The 20,089-nt window shown below is 53.0% G+C and overlaps 1 long non-coding RNA gene across 1 annotated transcript in view; it reads left to right on the forward strand.

The window, feature by feature from the left end:
- The window catches only part of LOC102460467 (uncharacterized), a 119,594-nt gene that overhangs the window by 97,173 nt on the left and 2,332 nt on the right, over window positions 1–20,089 (forward strand). The gene's annotated exons all lie outside the window — the stretch shown is intronic.

A 20,089-nucleotide genomic window follows, 5' to 3' on the forward strand; every position in this document is an offset into this window, starting at 1 on the left:
AAGTTTACAAATCAATTCAGGATCTGGGGCGATAATCCGAGTAGGAGGCTTACACCTGTTAGCCTTCAAGTGGGAAGAGTTTGGTGCAGGATTGCAGGGCTTTCTTGAGTTAACACTGACTTAGCCTGCTCCTAATAAAGGATGATTTACGTTGGGGGGAGGGGGGAACGCTCAGATCCTACTGGCTGGATTTATTTAGGGGCTGTTTAAGCATCAACACTCAACTGCTTAGTGCAGTTCTCCATGTAACGCTCCAGTAGTGCCGGGCTGCGCAGGTCCGTTGGGTTCACTCGGTTTGTAGACAGCCGCATGTGCGGGCCAGGAGGAGCGCTCTCCATTATACAGGACCCCAAAGTAGTAAGGAAAGAGGAGAGGGTGGGGAATCTTTCCTTCCTGGATGAGGAAGCTGAGGGGCTGAGTTTAGATTAGGAGGGGTGATGGCAAACAAGCCCCAAGTTCCCCACTGCGGCTTTTCCCACGACTTTTATGGGCAAAAGGGGTTAATGAATTACCCCAAGGGAGAATTCCAGACTGAGGGAGGTTAGCACAGACTTCGGTAGCTAAGCCTTTTCTGTGCTTTAATGCTGGATTGGAGCTTTGTAAGCTCTTCCAGTCCCTTCCCTCCTTCCCCCACACAAGTCTTTGTAGCGCCCCTAATCAAGAAAGCAACTGGACAACAAAAGACTGTCCTTTTTAAAACCCATTCTCCTTCCCAGACAGAACACAGAGGACCTGGAAAATTACCTCCTGCCCTGATAATATGAAATTCAGCCAACTAAAATGTGGAGCCAGTCAATGGTCCCTCTAATCTTTCCATCCATAGGTGGATTTTTCTCCATCTTGGTGCAGAATAAATTTTATGCGCACCCAGGCATGAGTGAATGTGCACCACCAGGAGAAACACAAACCTCACCATGAGTATTCTGCTAATCAGCTGGGCAGTATTGAAATTTCTCCAGAGTGGCTGCACTGGTGCCCAGCGTACAGGGAACGCCGGAGCCCGTACTTACCGGGAATGGCCTCGAAGATCTAAAGCCGTGTTGCCCTGGGTAACTTAATAAAGCTGCCACTTTAATTGTCCTGCTTGACAGCTAGCAGGGTCCAAGGACAGGTCAAGCTGATAAGTCATAGCTAAGCTTGCCAGAATTCCTTTTTTTTTTAAATACAAAATAATTGATCATTTATTTTTTAGCATTTGTTTTGGATGTTTCATTAATTTAAATGTAAACAGTTGAGGAGAATGTGACTGTAGGTGTTGAGATTTACCCATTAAAACACAAACTGTCAATGCTGTATATCACTATACAAAGCAAATAGCCTTAAATCAAACTCTAGTCTAGTAGGTTCTCAAGCAGCATTTTGCTTTTTGCTTACTCTGCCTATCTGTACGTTTCTGTTATTGACGGAAACATTTTGGTTGGTTTGTGCGTGTATGGTAAGATCAACATTTACTGATCACAATCTTCTCCTTCCGAGCCTAGTTATAGATACATTTTAAAAAGTGACAGTCCCTTGAATATGTAGGGATGGTTTTCCCCTCTTCTGTTCTTTACTGTGCTTTTTCTGGAGCAGTTTGCAGAGATGCAATTTTGGCGGATCCAATCTCTAGGTTGGATATTAGGCAAAACTATTTCCCTAGGCGGGTGGTGAAGCACTGGACTGGGTTCCCTAGGGAAGTGGAGGAATCTCCATCCCTAGAGGTTTTAATGTCGGCTTGACAAAGCTCTGGGTGGGATGATTGAGTTGAGGTTGGTCCTGCTTTGGGCAGGGGGCTGGACTCGATGACTCCCGAGGTCTCTGCCAACTGGATGATTCTATGATTATCTAGGAAACAAGCGAGTCGGATGGGAACTCTTTGGCAGTTGTATCTCTAGCTTTTTTGGGCAGTTAGCTCGTTCTCACGGAGACATCTGCAGGCGCCTCGTTTGGCAGAGGCGTAGCTAATTTCATCTTGCTCAGCAGGGTCTGTGCCGTGTGTGCATTTCCGAAAGCCCACGGCAAACAGTTTGGCTAATGTTGAGTTTTGATCGAGGGGGGGATGTGCCGTACAGTGACCACAACGGGGATGCTACAGGCCCCCTATCCACATGTGTATGAATTAAATGCCACCGCGAGCGGTGTTTGCCCCGACGGTCCCGTCCTTCTGAGAGTGCCGCCTCCTTTATCCCCTTCCACACCGATTCATCTGGCACTTCCCAACGCTGGCATCGTTTCCTGTTTAGACTCCGTAATGTCCAGCAATTTGTGATGCTTATGGTGTGTGTGTGGGCGGGGGGGGGGGACCTGCAGTGCTGATGCTAGAGACAGTGGTGACCAACTTGCAGCCCGTGGGCCATGCAGGTTCTCTGTGACCTGTGAGGCGTTTTGTTTCCCGTTGCCGCCGTATTTAGTGACGCACACTCAAAGCGAGGGCACGTGAAGCAGGGATGTAAACTCCCGTTTTTATCAGTTAATTGGTTCAACGTTGAGTTGAACTGGTTAACCGATGGAAGCGGGATCCCACAGGTGTGGGGGCCGCTCCAGCCTGCCTGGTCCTATGGGGCTGCTACTCCTGGCCTCACGGGGCTACCGAGGGCGGCTGTTGGTCCCGGCCTTGTGGGGCTGCCAGCCTCTGGTCCTGCTAGGCTGCCAGCCTGGCCAACAGTGTGGGCCCAGGGGGGCTGGAGCAGGCCTGCGCCCACCACCGGCTGTGGGTGCGGGGCCTGCTCTTGAGCACTAGTTAACAGGTTACTGTAAGCCGGTTAACCAGTTACCTGTTCACATCCCTAGCATGTAATGAGGTGCAGGCCGATTGCACACAACCGTGACGGCGAGAGCCACGCGCTTCCTCTGCATCCAAACACAGCGCGGCTATGGTTTGCTTGGCACACCCTGCAAATTCTAGGTACACCAGTGCAGTGAGCAACACGCCCCTACGTCCGGAGACCACCTTGGTTACGACAGTTGTGCGCCCCCCTGAGATGGAGGCTACTCGTGGCCCCCCTCACTAGTCTAGGTGGCCCATCCTTGGCTTGGAAGCAGGAGCAGACTTAAGGCATGTCTAGACTAAGTTTTATTTTCAGAAGAGGATATGCAAATTCCGTGGGAATGTGCATATCTCCTTCTGATCACTTTTTCAAAAGCGGGTCTTTCGAAACTGAAAGTAGTCTGGATGCGTTTTGGGGGGGGGGGGGGGGAGAAAAACCTTTTCCAAAAAACTGCATAAACCTCCTTTTTTAAGGTTTTCTGAGAGGGGGAGGGTGTTCTGAAAAAAGACGCATCCAGACTACTTTCACTTTCGGAAGACCCGCTTCCGAAAAAGCGATTGGAAGAAGATATTTTATTTTTTCTTCAGGAATTGGTATATCTTCTTCCGATCGCTTTTTCGAAAGCAGGTCTTTCGAAAGTGAAAGTAGTCTGGACGTGGGTTTTTTTTTTTTTTTTTTTTTTTCAGACGTGTAGACCTAGCCTGAGTGGAGGAAAAACGTCCTTTTGTTTGTTTTAAGCCCACTGCCTGCCTATTCACTTCATTTGGTGAGCTAATACTCGCAGAAGGAGGAGCGGCTGCTTGCCTGGCAGTGGGCTTGAGGTCTTCAAGACATCGATTCTACCTCCCAACTTCCTTCCCCTCAGCTGTGGAGAGTCTACTTCGTGGTCAAAAAGGAGCTGAGGCCCACGGCTCACTCGGTGCTCTCCTTTTGGAGGCACAAAGTGCTGCTCGGCGCAGGCGTGGGCCGGCGAAGCTGCCCTGCGTTCCCCAGACGAGTGCACAATGCAGCATCCGTCGGAGGAAAACCTCTTGGGGAAACTCACGTGACTGTTAAGGAAGGGACCTCTCCTTATATGGGCCGGGGCAAGTGGACCGAATCTAGAGGGGCCGCTCTCCCTGTCCACCGAGTTCAGTTTCCATCTTCAAGGGCGGTGGGTAATGCAGGCAAGGAAAGGCGTTGCCTTCCCAAAAGTCAGGGATGGCCCTGCCCATGCTGTGGCTGGCTGGAAAGGCTGGGGCCAGGGTGGGGCTGTCCAGCCAGCTGGAAAAGCCAGAAGTGGGGCGGAGGGGAGGGAGTGAGGTTGCCTGACTACTCCAGAGGCGGGGCTGAAGTTACCAGGTTGCTCCGGAGCTGAGCTGGGGCTGCCCAGCATGCTGGGGCTGTACGTCTGCTCAGCACTGGATGGGGCGGGGGAGCACTAACTTTGAGCCAGCAGAAGGGGCGGAGCCTTGAGCAGAAGGGGCGGAGCTGAGACTTGCCTCCCCAAGCCAGCTGTTCACCCACCACCGCTGTCCCTCGTCCAACTGGCACCGTCAGACCTCCAAGGGCTTCCACTGGGGAAGGTGTAACTCGCACACCTCGTGTGGTGCACTGTCCCATGTAGCGGCACTTAGACCACTTCCAGCGAGAGATACGAACAAGGGAGCTCTCCAGTTTAGGCTGAGCCAGCTGGCGTTGTCACTTAAGGCTCCTACACTGAGATCCCCAGGTTCAAATCTGCCCGGTGGTGGTTACAAAGGCACAAACGTAGCCTGCCTGCCTGGCATCCTGTCTCTGTTTGAGTGCAGGGGAGGGGAAGGCTGGTTGGCGCGGCAGCCGAAGGGGTGAGGTTGCGGGGACGTCGAGGAAGTTCACAGGCGAGGAGATAATTTAATCTGACAGCCCATCCATCCAGCCGTCGCAAGGTTATCCTGTTGTGGGATGTTGTTTTTTAATGAAGGTGCCAGGTCTGAGTGAAACCTGCCTCCAGCCCCTCCGGTGCGTTACCTGGAGCCCTTCCAAAGCTCTGACATACCCGCCTAGATGATCTCGTTAGACGAAAATCCCCTTCTCCCCAGCACCGCACTCCCTCCTCTGCTGGTCCGTTTAGACACGGCGCCTGCATCATCTTAAAGGGCCAGTCCCCTTTTACCAAAACCACCGGGAACGCTGGGGATGGAGGAGAGCAGAACTCACTGGATAGGAAGAGCGGAAATGAATTGTTCTACTAGCTCCAGGTCTCTTCTTCCCACAGAGGAAAGGGTCTGAAATGCAAGCAGCTGCAAGATGTGTTAGATCAGCAGTCACCAAACTTTTTGGGGCTGCCGCGCACCCGGGGGCGGGATCCGCGCATGCGCCGGAGCCCACAGCGCAAGAATGGCTCAGGCTGGGCGCACATAAATGCCCCGGTGAGCACCGTGTTGGGGACCCCTGTGATAGATGATCATTATAGCCAGGGTCGGCCCTACCATGAGGCAAACTGAGGCAGCAGCCACAGGTGCCAGACTATGGGAGGGTGTCACTAGGACCCAGCGTGTAGAAGATTGTGTCAGCTGCTGGTGCAGAGGGATTCTCTCTGCTCTAGATGCACCGAGATGGAGGAGTGCTGGGCTGGAGGAAGGAGGCAGAATTGAGACCTTTCAAAGTTTTGGCCCAAGCGAGGAGGCGGGGGGGGGGGGAGTCATTTGAGCTCCCCACCTCAGGTGCCAAAATGTTGTGGGCCCGCCCTGTTTATAGCCATGCAGTTAGAGTAAGCAGGGGAGGGGGGGAAGGGGGTGTGTGTGTGTGTGTGTGGGTGTGGGTTTGGGGGGAATCTTGTGTTAAAATGCTTTGAGATGAGGGTGTTTGGATTCAGCTTCAACCCCAGGTTCTGATCCGAAACTTGGTGATTGTGGTTAACAGGCCGAACTAAGCCCCCCTGTTCTGCATCCCCAGGCTCCGGGTGCAAAGTTTCTCCTCTGATGCATTTGCTTGATCGGTAGATTTTTTTTCTTTTTATTTTTTTTGTAAGGACTGGAGGGCCAAGCTCTGTCAGCTCCTGCACCAGGCAAGCTTCAGTCTCCTTTGTGACCTAGCCAAGTGCGCTGCTGTTTCCACGGCATTCGGCCCGTCGCAAGGCTGCCTGATCTGATGGCCTCTTTGTGATGGGGGCACCTGAGCATCTTGGGGGGGTTGATGAAACGCCAAGGAACAGTAGCAATTCTTTCTCCTCCCCGAGCCGTCACCAGATGCTCGCCATGGGCTTGCAGATGGGACACGGCCGTGGCACGTCACCTGCGGTCTGAGTGCCCCCACTTAGGAGATGACCCATTGGCCGCTCCATGGGTGATCATTCCTCTGATGTGAGAGGAGGAAGCTGTTGCCATGGCAAAAGGTGCCTTGGTCCTTTCTGACCGAGTTTAGGGGTAACCTGGTTTTCCAATGTGAAATCTGACTGGGCTCAGGCCGGGTCTTGGACCCAGCTTGCTGCAAGAGCCTTTGCGATCCTTGGCTTTAACAGCCAGAACCAAAGGGACTTCTCCTCTGGATCTCTCCTGTAGCCCATCGCCGATGTTTGTGTGCGCAACAATAGGCGAGTGTGTGTCTGTGTAAGCGCGTTGAGTTAAAAGGGACCATTTTTCTATGACTCATGGTGGTTTACGCCATAAAAGGGAAGTGACTCACCTTTTCAACTGAAGGAGAACTCCTAAGGCTAAGCTGACAGCACCTGTCTGGGACGTGGTTACTTATTAACATGTTGCCAGCAAGGGTGGCATGGGAACAAAAGGCTCGCTTGGCTTCCTCCAGCGCCAGAAGCTTTCATGACATCTGTTCCGAGACGCTGTGTTTTCTAGCAGGGCTTTCATGCTGAACGTGTAGGCTGGCAAATGAGGATAATCCGTTTGGGGCAGAGTTCCGTGAAGGAGGTGGAATAGTGCAATGGAATCTTTATCGATATTACTCACGTGTTTTACGGTTGTCTTTTTTGGGGGGGGGAGGGGCCCAGCAGCAATCAGGCCCCCATGGTGCGAGGTGCTGTCCCCAAGAGGTTACAAGCCTAAACAGGCAGGCCACCAAGGTGGAAGGGGAAACTGAGGCACAGAGTGGGGACGTGCCTTGCGCAAGATGACCCAGCTGATGAAAGCCAGGAAGAACCCTGTTGCCCAGGGTCCCATCACAGTACAGCTTTGCTCTAGGCTGCTTGAACAATGCAATCTGCTCCCCATCGCTCCCCCCTCCCCCTGCAATTTATATGGATCAAATTGCAGGTCATCCAACCCCAGGCAGTGAATCCCACTGGATGGTTGAGCCACAGAACGGGGTAGGAGACACCACGTTTCCATACGGAGCTGCTTCTGGCCGTTTTTTCTCCAGCTTGCTTTCCTCCTTGGCCTCCCTTCAGAGGCTGCACCTGGGTGCCCCCCGTAGTTCTGGAGGTGGTAGGGTTCAGGGGGTGGAACCCCATCTGCTCTTTTCCTGTTGGCCAGCTGTAACTTTGTTGACAAAGCAGAGAGTCTCGGGTGAAAAGACTGGAGAGGTGGCTGGCTGGCAACATCCGTGGTCCGGCAGGATGTTATCACGGGTGTGGCCAAGTTTCCCCTGGTCCCATAAAGTTTGTTTACAGCCACCAGTCCTGGCTTTCAGTGTTCTGTGTTATTTAGCTCTAATTAAACCCTAAATGCAGCAGCAGTGGACGTGTGGGTAACGCTGCCAGACAATATTGACCTCCTGTGGCCCGGCAAAGCCTCTCGTTCAGCCCCGGTCCGGACCCGAGGGTGCCGGTTCAACTGCCTCCGTGTTCCCTCTGCCCCAGTGCAGCCTTTGCGAGGCTTTGCCTGTTTCTCACTGCTGCAGCCATCTGAGCCGCTCTGGGGGATTTTCCTGGTCAACTGTGGGAGCACGGCTCTGCCTCTCGGGTTACCCCGGGCGCGTTGTGGCGTTGGAGGGCTCGCAGCCTCGCATGCACGCTGCAGAGCGATGGGAGCAGGCGTTCGGCTCGCTCGTCCTGGAGCCTTTGTTTCTGCTGGCCTACCCAGCTTGGGCGAAAAAGCACCACAGTGCTCAAGCGAAGGAGGTTCGTCTGTGGACGAGACTCGAGTTAGGGGCAGCCCGCATGCACGTTCTGCAGCGAAGACCAGCGCTGTTAAAGGCAGGATACGAATGAGCACCGGGCGCTAACGATCACGCCACCGCCAGGCCAAGAGATCGGGCATAAGAGTAGCATTCTGTTTCAGCAGCGAGGGGCTTATATGTAGTGTAACCATAAGCTGGAGGGAGACCCACCTTCTCTTCCCATCCCCCGTTATCCACCCACCTGCCGCAACTGCATCTCAGGATGTTAACATGCATGTAATTAAGTAACCATGTAGCTGCTGAAAATGTCAGCGGTCACACACGGGGTTGCAGTGGGATGCGTGTGGGGAGCCGGCTGCTGCCTCTGTATCCGAGGCAGCAGCACAGGGAGACAGGCAGCTCCCCAGGATTTGGTGCATGCAGGGTGACGGCTTTTAAGCTCCCCGTGTACCAGGAGCCTGCTTGTAACCGTGAACCTTAACCGATGAGTTGATTGGTTAACGGTGTACAAGATTACGCTTTCCCATTCCTAATTGCAAGCATGGACTGCAGTCCACTCTGGGAGTCAGTTCCTGGGACAGCACGCTGATCTTCCTCTGCGTGGTTGACGAGACACAGTCTCCCAGGAGAAGCGATGGCTGGGCCAGAGCTGCCTTGTCAAACTAGCTGGGCTGATGTGCCGGCCATAGGTCTGCTGCATCTCGGTTAGAGTCTTTCCCTTCAACAATAAATCCCTTTCCATGGTGATCTTTCTTTTACAATCCAGCCCTTGGCGTACTGAAGATCACTCTGGCCGTGAAGCACGTTGGAGCATGTGAATACACCGGCATCCCAAAACGATGAATCCCTTTAGGGCTAGAATCAAACCCGTGTCTGGTATGTCAAGGCACTAACTGTGCAAACCACTGTCTGTTTTTTGTTTTGTTCTACCCATGCATTCTATATCTTCTCCCCCTCCAGAGGAGGGGGCCTGTCTCATTGCTTGTGGATTTTTTAACAAATTAAAAATAGTCTCGTCCCTTCTCCCCTTCCCCAAAATATTCCCTGTGCCTTGGCCCTGCAGGAGCCTGCATAGGGACAGGAAATGGGAGCAAGAGACATGAGATGATGGTATAGAAAGCAGACGAGCTTTTGTTTAGGCTAAATAAGTCTCGGGGGGGGGGGGGGGTCAGATCTTCTACTAGGGGTAAATTGTAGCGCCATTGGTCTCTTTTTGCCCTCTGTCAGCTAATCGGTGCTTCTTGGGGGATGGTTCATGCCTTGGGGCGCTCTAGGTTCATGTCACTGTTCCAGTACAGATGCCCTGTGTGAGCTGGAACAAGTCATTTCATCTGCTCCTCCTCTGTAAAGCCAGAGATAACCAGCCCTCCTTTGGTTAGATCGGAAGCTCTTTGGGGCAGAGATGGTCTCTTACTCTACCTACGTACAGCGCCTTGCGTAAAGGGGCCCTGATCTTGGATGGGCTCTGTAGGGGCTGGAAATAATAACTTGCACTAATAGGATCCACCGCTGTGGAGGAGGTTACATCATTCGGCACACCTGCTGGAGAGAATTCCCAGTGCCCGAGGGCGAGAGGGACTAAACGCAGAATGCCCGCGAGACGAGAGGCGGCTGGGAAGTCGCTCTGCTCGGACGGGTGCCGCAGGAGCCAGGAGGCCAAATCGGTCAGAATGATTTCCGTGCCTGTTTGGCTTTGCTGTTGCACCGAGCCAGTCCACCGGTACAAAGTTCCCCTGGGAAGCTTGATGCATTAGAAAAGGGTGGCGTTGCCAAAAGAGACGCGGCCAGTCCCAAGCTCTGTGTTTGAGGGGCCGGAGGGAGAAGCAGAAACGCCTCAAGCAAACAAATTGGCAGGCACGTCCTACGGCTATCTGGTGATTGCCTCTTTCTGTTTTTCTGTTTCCTCTGGACATAGCGTTCTTCCTGTCCTGCTGCTGAGCCTGGCACTGACCAGCTGCAGCCTCGGCCTTAGCAGTTCATGCTTCTTTCTCCTCATTCCCCAAGGAGGCAGTGTTTCCTACTGGTCAGAGGGGGAACCATGGGCTGTAGAGACCTTGCTGCCCTGCTACATGTGGGGCCTTATTGGCCATGTCACTTGACCTCCTGGCATCACGAGGATCTCAGCCCTTGGGTAGCTTGGGGATAGTGCATGTGAGCCAGACGAGGTGTGGGAGGCGGCGCTGCACGCCTGGAAGGGGCGGGGCTGAGAGCAGAAGGGGTGGGGCCGAAGGTGGCATGTGTGTTGCACTCAGTGTAGCTTTCAGCCTGGGGATCCCCGAGCATTTTATAGCACCTGTGTCGGAACTTTTTCCTGCCCATTGAAATGCAGCGGGGTTGGGAGCAGAGGGCAGGAGGAAGGGGTACTGCTGACGTAGAACTTCTCCAGTGGCAACCGCAGGGGAATTGCATCACTAACCGAATGCAAGTCCCCCCCGCCGGCATTCAACCAGCTCCCGCAGGTTCAAATCCTGCCCTAATGAAAAGCACCAGGGAGGGGGAGGAAGGTCGAGCAATGAAATGGGCAGGACGCTGGGGTCACATCTCGTCTACACAGGGGCATTCGGTCTCTGGATCAGATTGGAGCTGGAGTCCAGTTCTGCTCTCTGCTTTGGAAGCCGGTCGAGTGGCTGCATCTTTCTCCTCCTTCCCCCCACCCTGCCCTGCCCTGCCCCCAACAGGCACCTGTGTCAAGAATACCTGCCCCACCCTTTCAAGGTTGGGGACTACCATGTGGTTATACCTTTGAGTGATCTTGGTAACTAATTGACCATTCATTGTCAGTGGGAAATAGGTCAATGGAGGGATGATAGGAGTTACTAGAGCGAACTTTCTGGGTGTCTGGCTGGTGAGCCTTGCCCGCATGCTCAGGGTTTAGCTGATCGCCATATTTGGGGTCAGGAAGGAATTTTCCTCCACGGTAGATTGGCAGAGACCCTGGAGGTTTTTCGCCTTCCTCTGTAGCATGGGGCACAGATCACAGCTGGAGGATTCTCTGCATCTTGTGGTCTTCAAAGTATTTGAAGGCTTCAATATCTGAGATATAGGTGAGAGGATTATTCTAGGAGGGGTGGGTGAGATTCTGTGGCCTGCACTGTGCAGGGGGTCAGACTAGATGATCATAATGGTCCCTTCTGACCTTACAGTCTGAGTCTGAGTGCCAGAAGAGCCATCTGATGAAAAGGGGAAGAGGCAGCATGGTGGTAGTGGACCAGGTTAGAACTTCTGTCCCTGGATCTTTCTCTGGGCCAAGCCCAGTTCCTCCTGTGCCTCAGTTTCCCCATCTGGAAGATAGAAATCATGCTGCCGACCTCCACCACTTGGAGGTCTACTGGTGAGGAAGTGCCGCTGGGTGCAGCAGAGACCTGGCTGTACTTGGGCCGTCATTGCTATTTGTAAGAACGCCTTCCCTTCTGCTAGCAACGTTTGAGCCTGCATTGCGAGGTACGATGGAAGCAATGCTGCTCCTCGGAGGCCAGGTCTGGGCGCGGCCCTTCAGGAACCGGCTTTGATCTCCTGCAGCAAGCACTTTTTCAAATGAGCCGCGTAGCGCTCACCCTCCTTCCCCCGCCTCACCCCGGGAGAGGTTGAGATAACCGATCCGCGCCTGCACACACAGTTGCGCCATCTGTGTTTTACGATTGCTGCCTTCCAGGCCGCTCGCTCAAGGGAACTTCAAAAGGAGCGTATTGTAACCGCACCGCCTTGGGCAAAGATTCCCAGAGTCCTGCGGGTGGGAGACCCTGCCTGCCAGCCCAGTGCTCGTTAAGCAATGTCGTTTGGCTTGTCGGCTCCGTCTGCAGATGCCGCCGCCGTGGGACTTTCCCATCTCCGTTCTGTGGCTGTCTGGCCCGGGGGAGGCCAAAGCTGCGCAAATCGTTTCCTCGCCCCGTGGGTTTTGCTGCCCATGGGGAAGCTGGGATGGTTTTGAGTAGCATCGTGGGTTTGGATTGGCTGCAGGAGGCAGGTGCTCTAGAGGGAGGGATAGCTGACTGGCCTGCTAAACCCAAGGTTGTGAGTTCACTCCTTGAGGGGGGGCCATTTAGGGACCTGGGGCAAATCAGTCAGGGGTGGTTCTTGGTCTTGCTATGAGGGCAGGGGACTTGACCTCTCAAGGCCCCTTCCAGTTCTGAGAGAGAGGTATATCTCCATGTATTTTATTTTTGTGGGTTTTGAATTTCGCTCCTTGGAACAGCCAGAAGATGAGATGTGCATCTTTCTCTCCTCCAGCATTGCCAGTGCAACTCAGTCCCCATTTGCCCCTTCCCCCTGCGTCTCCAGGCATTCACCTGCCCATTGCAGTCCTGATCCCTCACACACGGGTTGGCCCTGGCACGTCCGTCAGGCCCTGTGATCCCAGTCTTGGGCCTGAGTCTGGCCCACAATGTGTCTGAAACTCACCAGCGCTTGTGCTGATTCTGTCGGGATTTGAACTCTGTTCTGCAGTAGGAGGAGCGTTGCCAGCAGATCTAGGAAAGCGATTATTCTCCTTTATTTGGCCCTGGTGAGGCCACAGCTGGAGTATTGCGTCCAATTCTGAGCTCCCATTACAGAAAGGATGTGGACACATCGGAGAGGGTCTAGCGGGGGGCAACAAGAATGATTGGGGGCTGGAGCACATGACCTACGAGGAGAGGCTGAGGGATTTGAGCTTAGTCTGTAGAAGGGAAGAGCAAGCGGGGCTTTGAGAGCAGCTTTCGACTCCCTGAAGGGAGGTTCCAAGGAGGCTGGAGAGAGGCTGGTCTCAGGGGTGGCAGATGGCAGAACCAGGAGCGATGGTTGCAAGTTACAATGGGGGAGGTCTAGGTTGGATATGAGGAAAAACTATTTCCCTAGGAGGATAGGGAAGCACTGGGGTGGGTTCTCTAGGGAGAGGGTGGAATCGCCATCCCTGGAGGTGTTTAAGTCCCTGCTTGACCATGCCCTGGCTGAGATGATTGAGTTGGGCTTGGTCCTGCTTTGGGCAGGGGGCTGGACTCGATGACTCCTGAGGTCTCTTCCAGCCCTGGGATTCTAGGAGTCTACTAAATTCCACCATCTGGTACAGCGATGGGCAACCCAGGCTAGTGAATGGCCCACGTGAGTGGCCCTCCTTCATCTCAGTGGGCCACAAGATTGTTGTAACCAGGAGGCTGTCTGGGATAGGGTCGTTTTGCGGGGGAGTGCGGATGGAACCAGAGCAGTGCTTTGGACTGGATGCAGAGAGCTCATGGCTCTCCCAGGGATCCGCCCGTGCCTGACTTCACATGCCTATCCCGTTAGTAATATCGGTAGGAAAACGAGCTGTCTTGCGGGCCACCCGTCAAACCTTGAGGGGCCACAGGCGACCTTGGGGCCGCAGGTTGCCCACCGCTGATTTGGAAGTGAAGAAAGACCCCCCCACCTGGCCGCCATAGAAGACAATTACTCTCTTCTGCGCTTCCCTCGTTCCATCCCTGGTGAATGTTAAGCTTTAAAGGCTTCACCGTACGCTAATGACCCGGAGCTGGGATGTTTGCCTCCCTCACCATATTTCCAGGGGTGTCCCAGGCAAGAAAGGACGTGATGCTGGGTTTCTGGGGGGGGGGGGGGGATCTGCCTGTTTGCCAGCAGCGCCTGGGTTAACTGGTTGAGTTGAGGAGAGAGAAAAAGAAAAGGGTTCTGACCCCTTCCACTCCTCCAGGCCGTTCCCCTTGGCTGCGGCTATGTCATCCCGGCAGTGAGGGGGCTGCGTATCGGCCTCTGGAGGATCGGCCAGGGTAACACCACAACACAAACACAACATCTGGAAGCTCTTAAAAGGCTTTGTTTTTTAACACATTTGCAAACGCCGGAGACTCTCGTGCACAGGGTTTTGCAAACTCTTAGGAGCTGCATGGTGGGCTACCTCCAAACCCGCCTCACCAAACAGCCTAGAATGGGTCTCCCTCGCGGTGTATGTAAAGAACCATCTTGTGGCATTTCAGAGATAGATGGCACCTTGCCATATAGGCACCGATCTTCTCTGAATGTCGTTCACTCTCCGCTGCTCCCAGAGGTATAAGAGCAATGTTCCCTCTAATCGTCTCCAACCACGTGTGGACTTTTTCCGTCCATGTGCGGAATAAATGTATGTGCATGGGAGCATGTGCAAATGTGCACCACCAATAAGAATACAGGCTGCCAGCTGTGGGCGCTCTTCTAATCAGCTGGATGGCATTTGAATATCTTCTGAGTGGCCGCACGAACGCCCAACTTACAGGGAACACCGTATGAGAGGTGCAATAGAGCATCTGAGTCCTCCCTCTCTTGTATGCTGTTACCTGATGTCAACAGTAAAGGGAAGCCAGACATGGTGCTCTCATTAGGATGTCTGTTAATGATGAAACATGTTTGGGATTTTTGGGGGGTTTTTTACACAAAGGGGGAAAATAAGAGAGAATAGAAAAATCAATTCCTTAAGACAGGAACCTCCAGAGGCCAAATAAAGTCAAATGGAACAGGGTTATGGTGCAAAATTCAGTTCCCTCTAAGGCTGTGTCTAGACTACATGCCTCTGTCGGCAGAGGCATGTAGATTAGGGTTGTAGGCAAAGGTAAATGAAGCCGCGATTTAAATGATCGCGGCTTCATTTACATTTACATGGCTGCCGCGCTGAGCCGACAAACAGCTGATCAGCTGTTTGTCGGCTCACGCGCTAGTCTGGACGTTCCCCCTGTCGACATCAAAGCACTTTGTCGGCAGCCCCGTTATTCCTCGTGGAATGATCAGCTGTTTGTCGGATCAGCGCGGCAGCCATGTAAATGTAAATGAAGCCGCGATCATTTAAATCGCGGCTTCATTTACCTTTTCCTAAACAACAAATCTACATGGCTCCGTCGACAGAGCCATGTAGTCTAGACGTACCCTAAGTGACTCTTTATTTATTTAAAAAAAAAAAAGAAAAGAAAGCTGCTGGTACTGTGTGTTTAAACGGTGCCCAAGAGAGGGGAATCCTCTGAGGGTAGGTCTATACCTGGTGTACGGCGTGGCGTTCCCAGCGCAAGGAGGCGTGCCTGCAGTAACTCTCATCGAGCTAGCTTGCTAAAAATGGAGCGCAGCCCCCAACGGAGGGGCTAGCTGCCTAACCTCTTGGCTAGGTGAGTATTCGGAAAGGCTGCACCCTCCTGCCTCTCGTATGGCTGCAGCCACGTTGTTCTGCTAGAGCGACCAGGTGGATGTCCACTCAGGCTAGGAATGGCACGCCCAGCTCGAAGTGTAGATGTACCCCTGGAGAAGGAAGGGCGGGGTGTGATCCACTTTGACTGGACCCTTCATCTCACAGCGCTGGCTGTTGGGCTCTTCTTTCTCCTTGCTCTCCTCCCCCCCAGTCCAATCTCGAGTCGATGGTGGTTTAAAAAAAAAAAAACAATCCGTGCTCCTCCCCCTCCCCCCAGTTTTGGAGGCAGGAAAAGGATGGGGATTGGGGGAGGAGGGGAAAAGAAAAATCAGGCATCCTGCAAGGGAATTCACAGGAGACGCCAAAGCTGCCTCCATAGCAACAGGGCCTAAAATCCACCAGTCCTGCTCAGTGAAGAAGTTTCTTGCTAACGGTCTGCCTCCGTAGGAGTCGCAGGCCTCGTCGGGGGGGATGGTCTTCCCTCTCCCTTATGCTGTTAAATGGGGGCAGAACGTGTCACCAGGAATGGGGCCTAACAGTCCGCTGTTTGGGGCCTCCGACTGTCTGAGGGCTTCCTCCCCAGACCACTGCCCTTCTGCACTGGACGGACACGGCTGCGCTACAGTCACTTGGCCATTGGCTTCCTACTTTCCAGACGCAGCACGGAGGATGTTGTGCTCCCTAGGGGCTGGGCTGTCTGATGTCGGCTCCCATGACTCCTTGAGTTTGGAAGTGGGTTGTATGGACAGCAGTCCTGTCCAGTTTCCTTTCTCAAGACTCCATTCCTAAGTCTGGCTTCCTCCTGTCTCCACCAGGACCGTCGGATCGACTGCAGGGGTCGCCCAGGCACACTCAGCCCTTCCGTTTCTGTTCATCATCCCCTGACAAGTGCATGGGGTTGCTGGGCAACAGGGAGGAAGGCCCGGTTTGAACGGCACCGTTTGGCTAGTCATTGTGTGGGAAGTTTCTTAGGGCACAGTTGCATGTATTCCTAACCTGCTGAACACCCAGGTTGTGTCTAGACTGCAGGGTTTTTCGAAAAAAGTAGCCTTTTTTCGAAAAAACTTCACCTGCGTCTAGACTACAGCCGCGTTCTTTCGAAATTAAATCGAAAGAACACGGCTTTTCTTTCGACGGCGGTACTCCTCTTTTCACGAGGAAGAACGCCTTTTTCGAAAGTGCTCTTTCGAAAAAAGGTGTTCTTGAATGCGAACAGGGCTTTTTCGAAAGAGAGCATCCAGACTGCCTGGGTGCTCTCTTTCGAAAAAGCGGCTCACTTTTTCGAAAGAAGAGGTTGCAGTCTAGACGCTCTTTCGAAAGAGGCTTTTTCGAAAGATTCTTTCAAAAACGCCTCTTTCGAAAGAGGCTTGTAGTCTAGACGTACCCATAGAGACTCCAGGGGGACCGAGAGTAGCACGGGGGAAGCCAACCAGCAGCAGCCAAAGCCCACATCATCCGTGGCTTGAAGTACAATTTTGTTGCAGCAAAGTGAACTTAAAACCAAGACTCAGACCTCCGTGGATTGGCCGGATTAGTGCTCTGCGTTAACAGCGATGTCCGTTCGTTGTCTATTTTCATAGCAAAATGGCTGACATTAGAATGATTATTTTATTAATTACAGGTGGCTAATAACTTGGTAAAAGTGAAGGGGGTAATCCTGGTTAATCAGTTAACCGATTAAAGGTTAGATTACCCTAGCGTTTGAACCGGTTAACTAAGCAGGATCCAGGCTGGAGACCGCTGCAGCCTGTCTGGAGTAGCTCCCAGCCCCAAGTTGGGGCTGGCTGCTGGCTCCCAGAGTAGCCCCGTCCATGGAGGGCACAGGCGCCTCGCGGACCGAGGCTATTCTGTGGGAGCAGCCCCTGCCTCGCGAGGTGCCCAGGCCCACCATGGATGGAGGGGGCTACCCCGAACAAGAGCAGCCCCTTACCGGTACCAGGTGGACAGCTGCTCCAGCCCCCACTGGTTACTGGTGAACCAATTAACCTTTCACATCCCTAGTAAAAGCATCTGGCTTGGTTGATGGTTTAGACTGGTGGTTAGTGAATCACATGCGCGTGCAAAGAGCTGCAGGCGATGCATTAAAGAGCCATTCGCAGCTCCCGGGGTTCAGTTACACTTCAGTCTGAGTATGGGGGTGGAGGGGTCAGTCAGGGCTCCAGCATTTTGTTCCTGTGTCTGTCTTAAGGCACCTTTCCTTACTGTCAGGGCTAGTGTACTGGGACAATTTAATTTTAACCACCTTAACTGCTCTGTGCCTCAGTTTCCCCTCCTCCTCTCCAGCCCCCCCCGCCCCCCGGCAAAATAGGCTTATCGTGTTATCTGCCTGCGGGCTTTGTGATGTTTCATCAGTTCCATGGGTAAGAGGGGACTGAGTATCCACAAAGGAGTAGTCCATGATCGATCTCTTATGTGTTCCCAACCATGGGGCTTTGTTTGTTGTCTGGAAATGAGCTTTTTGACTTCCTTTCATCAGCCTCTGCCCCAGGGATTTCCCTACACCTCCCCCCCCCCATGGGGGTGTTTACCCTCCCTGAATTTCCCCAACACCCTCCCAGTTTTGTGAACTATGGTGCCATACAGCCCACCTTCACCCTCACGGTCTCACCCCTCATCAGCCTTGACACCCCCCTTTGTAAGTTTGAACCCCCCTCTGCCCGCTCCTTGCATTCTTCCAAGCCCTATCACGCACTCCGATATGATCAATCCAGAGCCATGCCCAGCAAAATTGAGTTTGGTCGATCAGACTCTTAATCACACGCTCAGATGATAGAAGCCGAAAGTAGGAGCAGATGTCCTTTCTTGGCTCCCTGCAGAGATCCGGCTGAGTACATTTGCTTTTCCCAGGAATGATGTCAGCACATCCTCTGCTCTTATCACTGAATGATAACTGAGCTGGCCAATGCAAGGAGATATCTGCCCACGACTCTTTGGCAGCCTACTGGGAATGAACTAGGAGATCTCAGACCAATTTCTAGTGCAGATGTGTCTACATCACGCAAGCCTCCATCCTGGCGGGCTTCCCTTAGGCATGTCATCTCAGCAGAGAGTGGGCTGCGATTTCCTTTACCCCCTAGGGTATGTCTAGACTACAGAGTTTTGTGAGAAAAATGGCCATTTTTCCAACACAACTTGAGTTACATCCACACTGCAAGTGCGTTCTTCCTCAAAAAAATCGAAAACAGGGGTGTTTGTACAATAGGTAATCCTCATTTTATGGGGAAGAGCGTGTGTGGGGGAGGAAGAGGGAGTTCTTTCGGAAGAGGAGGAAAAAGCGCAGGTGCCCTAGTGACTATTCCGTCCATAGCAATCACAGCTTACGTGCGAGAGAGCGTCCATTCAGTCTGGATGCTCTCTTTAGAAAAAGCAGATCGCTTTTTCGATGCACTTTTGCAGCGTGGGCATTCTCTTTCGGAAAAAGTATTTTTGGAAGATCTTGTCCGAAAAAAGCTTCTTCCGAAAGAAGCCTGCAGTCTAGACGTAGCCCTAGAGGGATTTGGGATGGGGCACGTTGACTGAACCGGGTCGGGGAAGCTGGAATTGCTGCTGCTTATCCAGTCTGGCTCAGCTGGTGTACAGAAGGCATAAACTTTCTAGGCGGCAGTCGGTTGGGGCCTGGACCTACAGCAGTAGCCTTGCTCTGCCCTGACGTTGAGTTGTATTGTGGTAATGCCTACAGGCTGTCAGGATCGGGCCTGTTATACCATCATAGTCCATGGCAAATAGCCTGCTAAGGACTGTTGCCCCAGCCAAGGTCTGCTGTTGTAGCAGATGTCATGCGTGGATGTTCCCACATCTGGCTTGATCCCTTGTACTTGATGCCATACCGACCTTTTGGAAGACTTTGTCCCGACCCCAAAGAGCTTCCTTTAAACCAGCGTTTCCCAAACTATGGGCCTGATACCGGGCCACGGGAAAAAAATACCAGGCCTCAGCGTGGCTGCCAGGAAGGGAGCAGGGTGGGGTACGCTGGGAGGAAGTGTGTGTGTGTGGGGGAAACCGGCCACCGGGAAGCAGGGATGGCGGCAGCAGGGCTGTCCGGAGGAGATCAGGGCGGGCGGGCGGAGGAAGCAGGGTTGGATGGGGGGCTGGACGGGGGAGACTGTGAGGAGGAGAATGGGAGAATCAGCTGCCAGAAGCAGCGGGGCTGGCCAGGGGAGATTGGGAGGAGAAGCGGGGGGGGGGGGAAGGGGAGAGCGAGGAGGGGTGGGAGGGAGCAAATCGGCTGGCGGGAAGCAGGACTGACCCAGGCACATGCAGACCCGGGCACACGAGTGAGTCCGGCCCCGGGGATTCCAATTTGCCCCCCCCCCCCCATACCTTCCCTCGAGTAGTTGCAAACTGCCAGGCTGGTAGACACACTCAGGCAGCGTTAGCACATCTACCAGCCAGGCAGTTCTCAGCCACAACTGATACTCCTAATAATAATAAAACTTACCTAATTAGACAATACCGGACATTTTCTATGTCCGGTATTTTCTCAGTTTGTTTCCCGGACAGAGCTCTCAAATACCGGACTGTCCGGTACAAAACTGGACACCTGGCAACCCTCCTTGCACCCTCCCTCTGAGCCAGATACCCTACCCCCAATCTGCTTCTGCTTCTGCTCCTGCCTCCTGGAGTGCCCATGTGGGGCTGGGTCCCCCAAGGCCTGGTCCTGGTGAAACACTGAAAATTTATTCATTTTTAATTCTTTTTTTATATGCGTTTATATTTTTGGGCTGCAAAAAACAGTACCAAAAAAACCAGGTTCCAACTAAAGTAAAAAGTTTGGGAAACTTTGGTCTAGCCAGCTTTCTATCCATCTTACAGTCCATGTATCCAATCCATATTCCCTTAACTCGCTGGCAAGAATATGGTGGGTGACCGTATCAAGAGCTTTGCTAAAGCTGGCACTGGGGGCTTTGGGAGGACCAGAAACAACGTATTTGAATAGTCATCATTTGCTTAATGAATATGCAAATATGCAAATGAATGTTACCGGTCCTCCGAAAGCTCATGAATGGATTTACTGGTCCCCGTGTCAAAAAGTTTGGGAACCCCTGCTCTAAACTAATAGACACAAGCTTGTGTAAAGGGGAGAAAATATAATGAAGTGGGGAACGCCCCGTTGGATGCAATTCTTGGTGGGGGTTAGCATTTTCATAACTCCATGGGGCCTCGAGGGCTGCCAGCTCAGGTCCCCGCTTGTGTT

Source organism: Pelodiscus sinensis, chromosome 20 (genome assembly GCF_052426305.1).
Source record: "Pelodiscus sinensis isolate ZL-2025 chromosome 20, ASM5242630v1, whole genome shotgun sequence".
In the NCBI taxonomy this organism is placed as follows: domain Eukaryota; kingdom Metazoa; phylum Chordata; order Testudines; family Trionychidae; genus Pelodiscus; species Pelodiscus sinensis.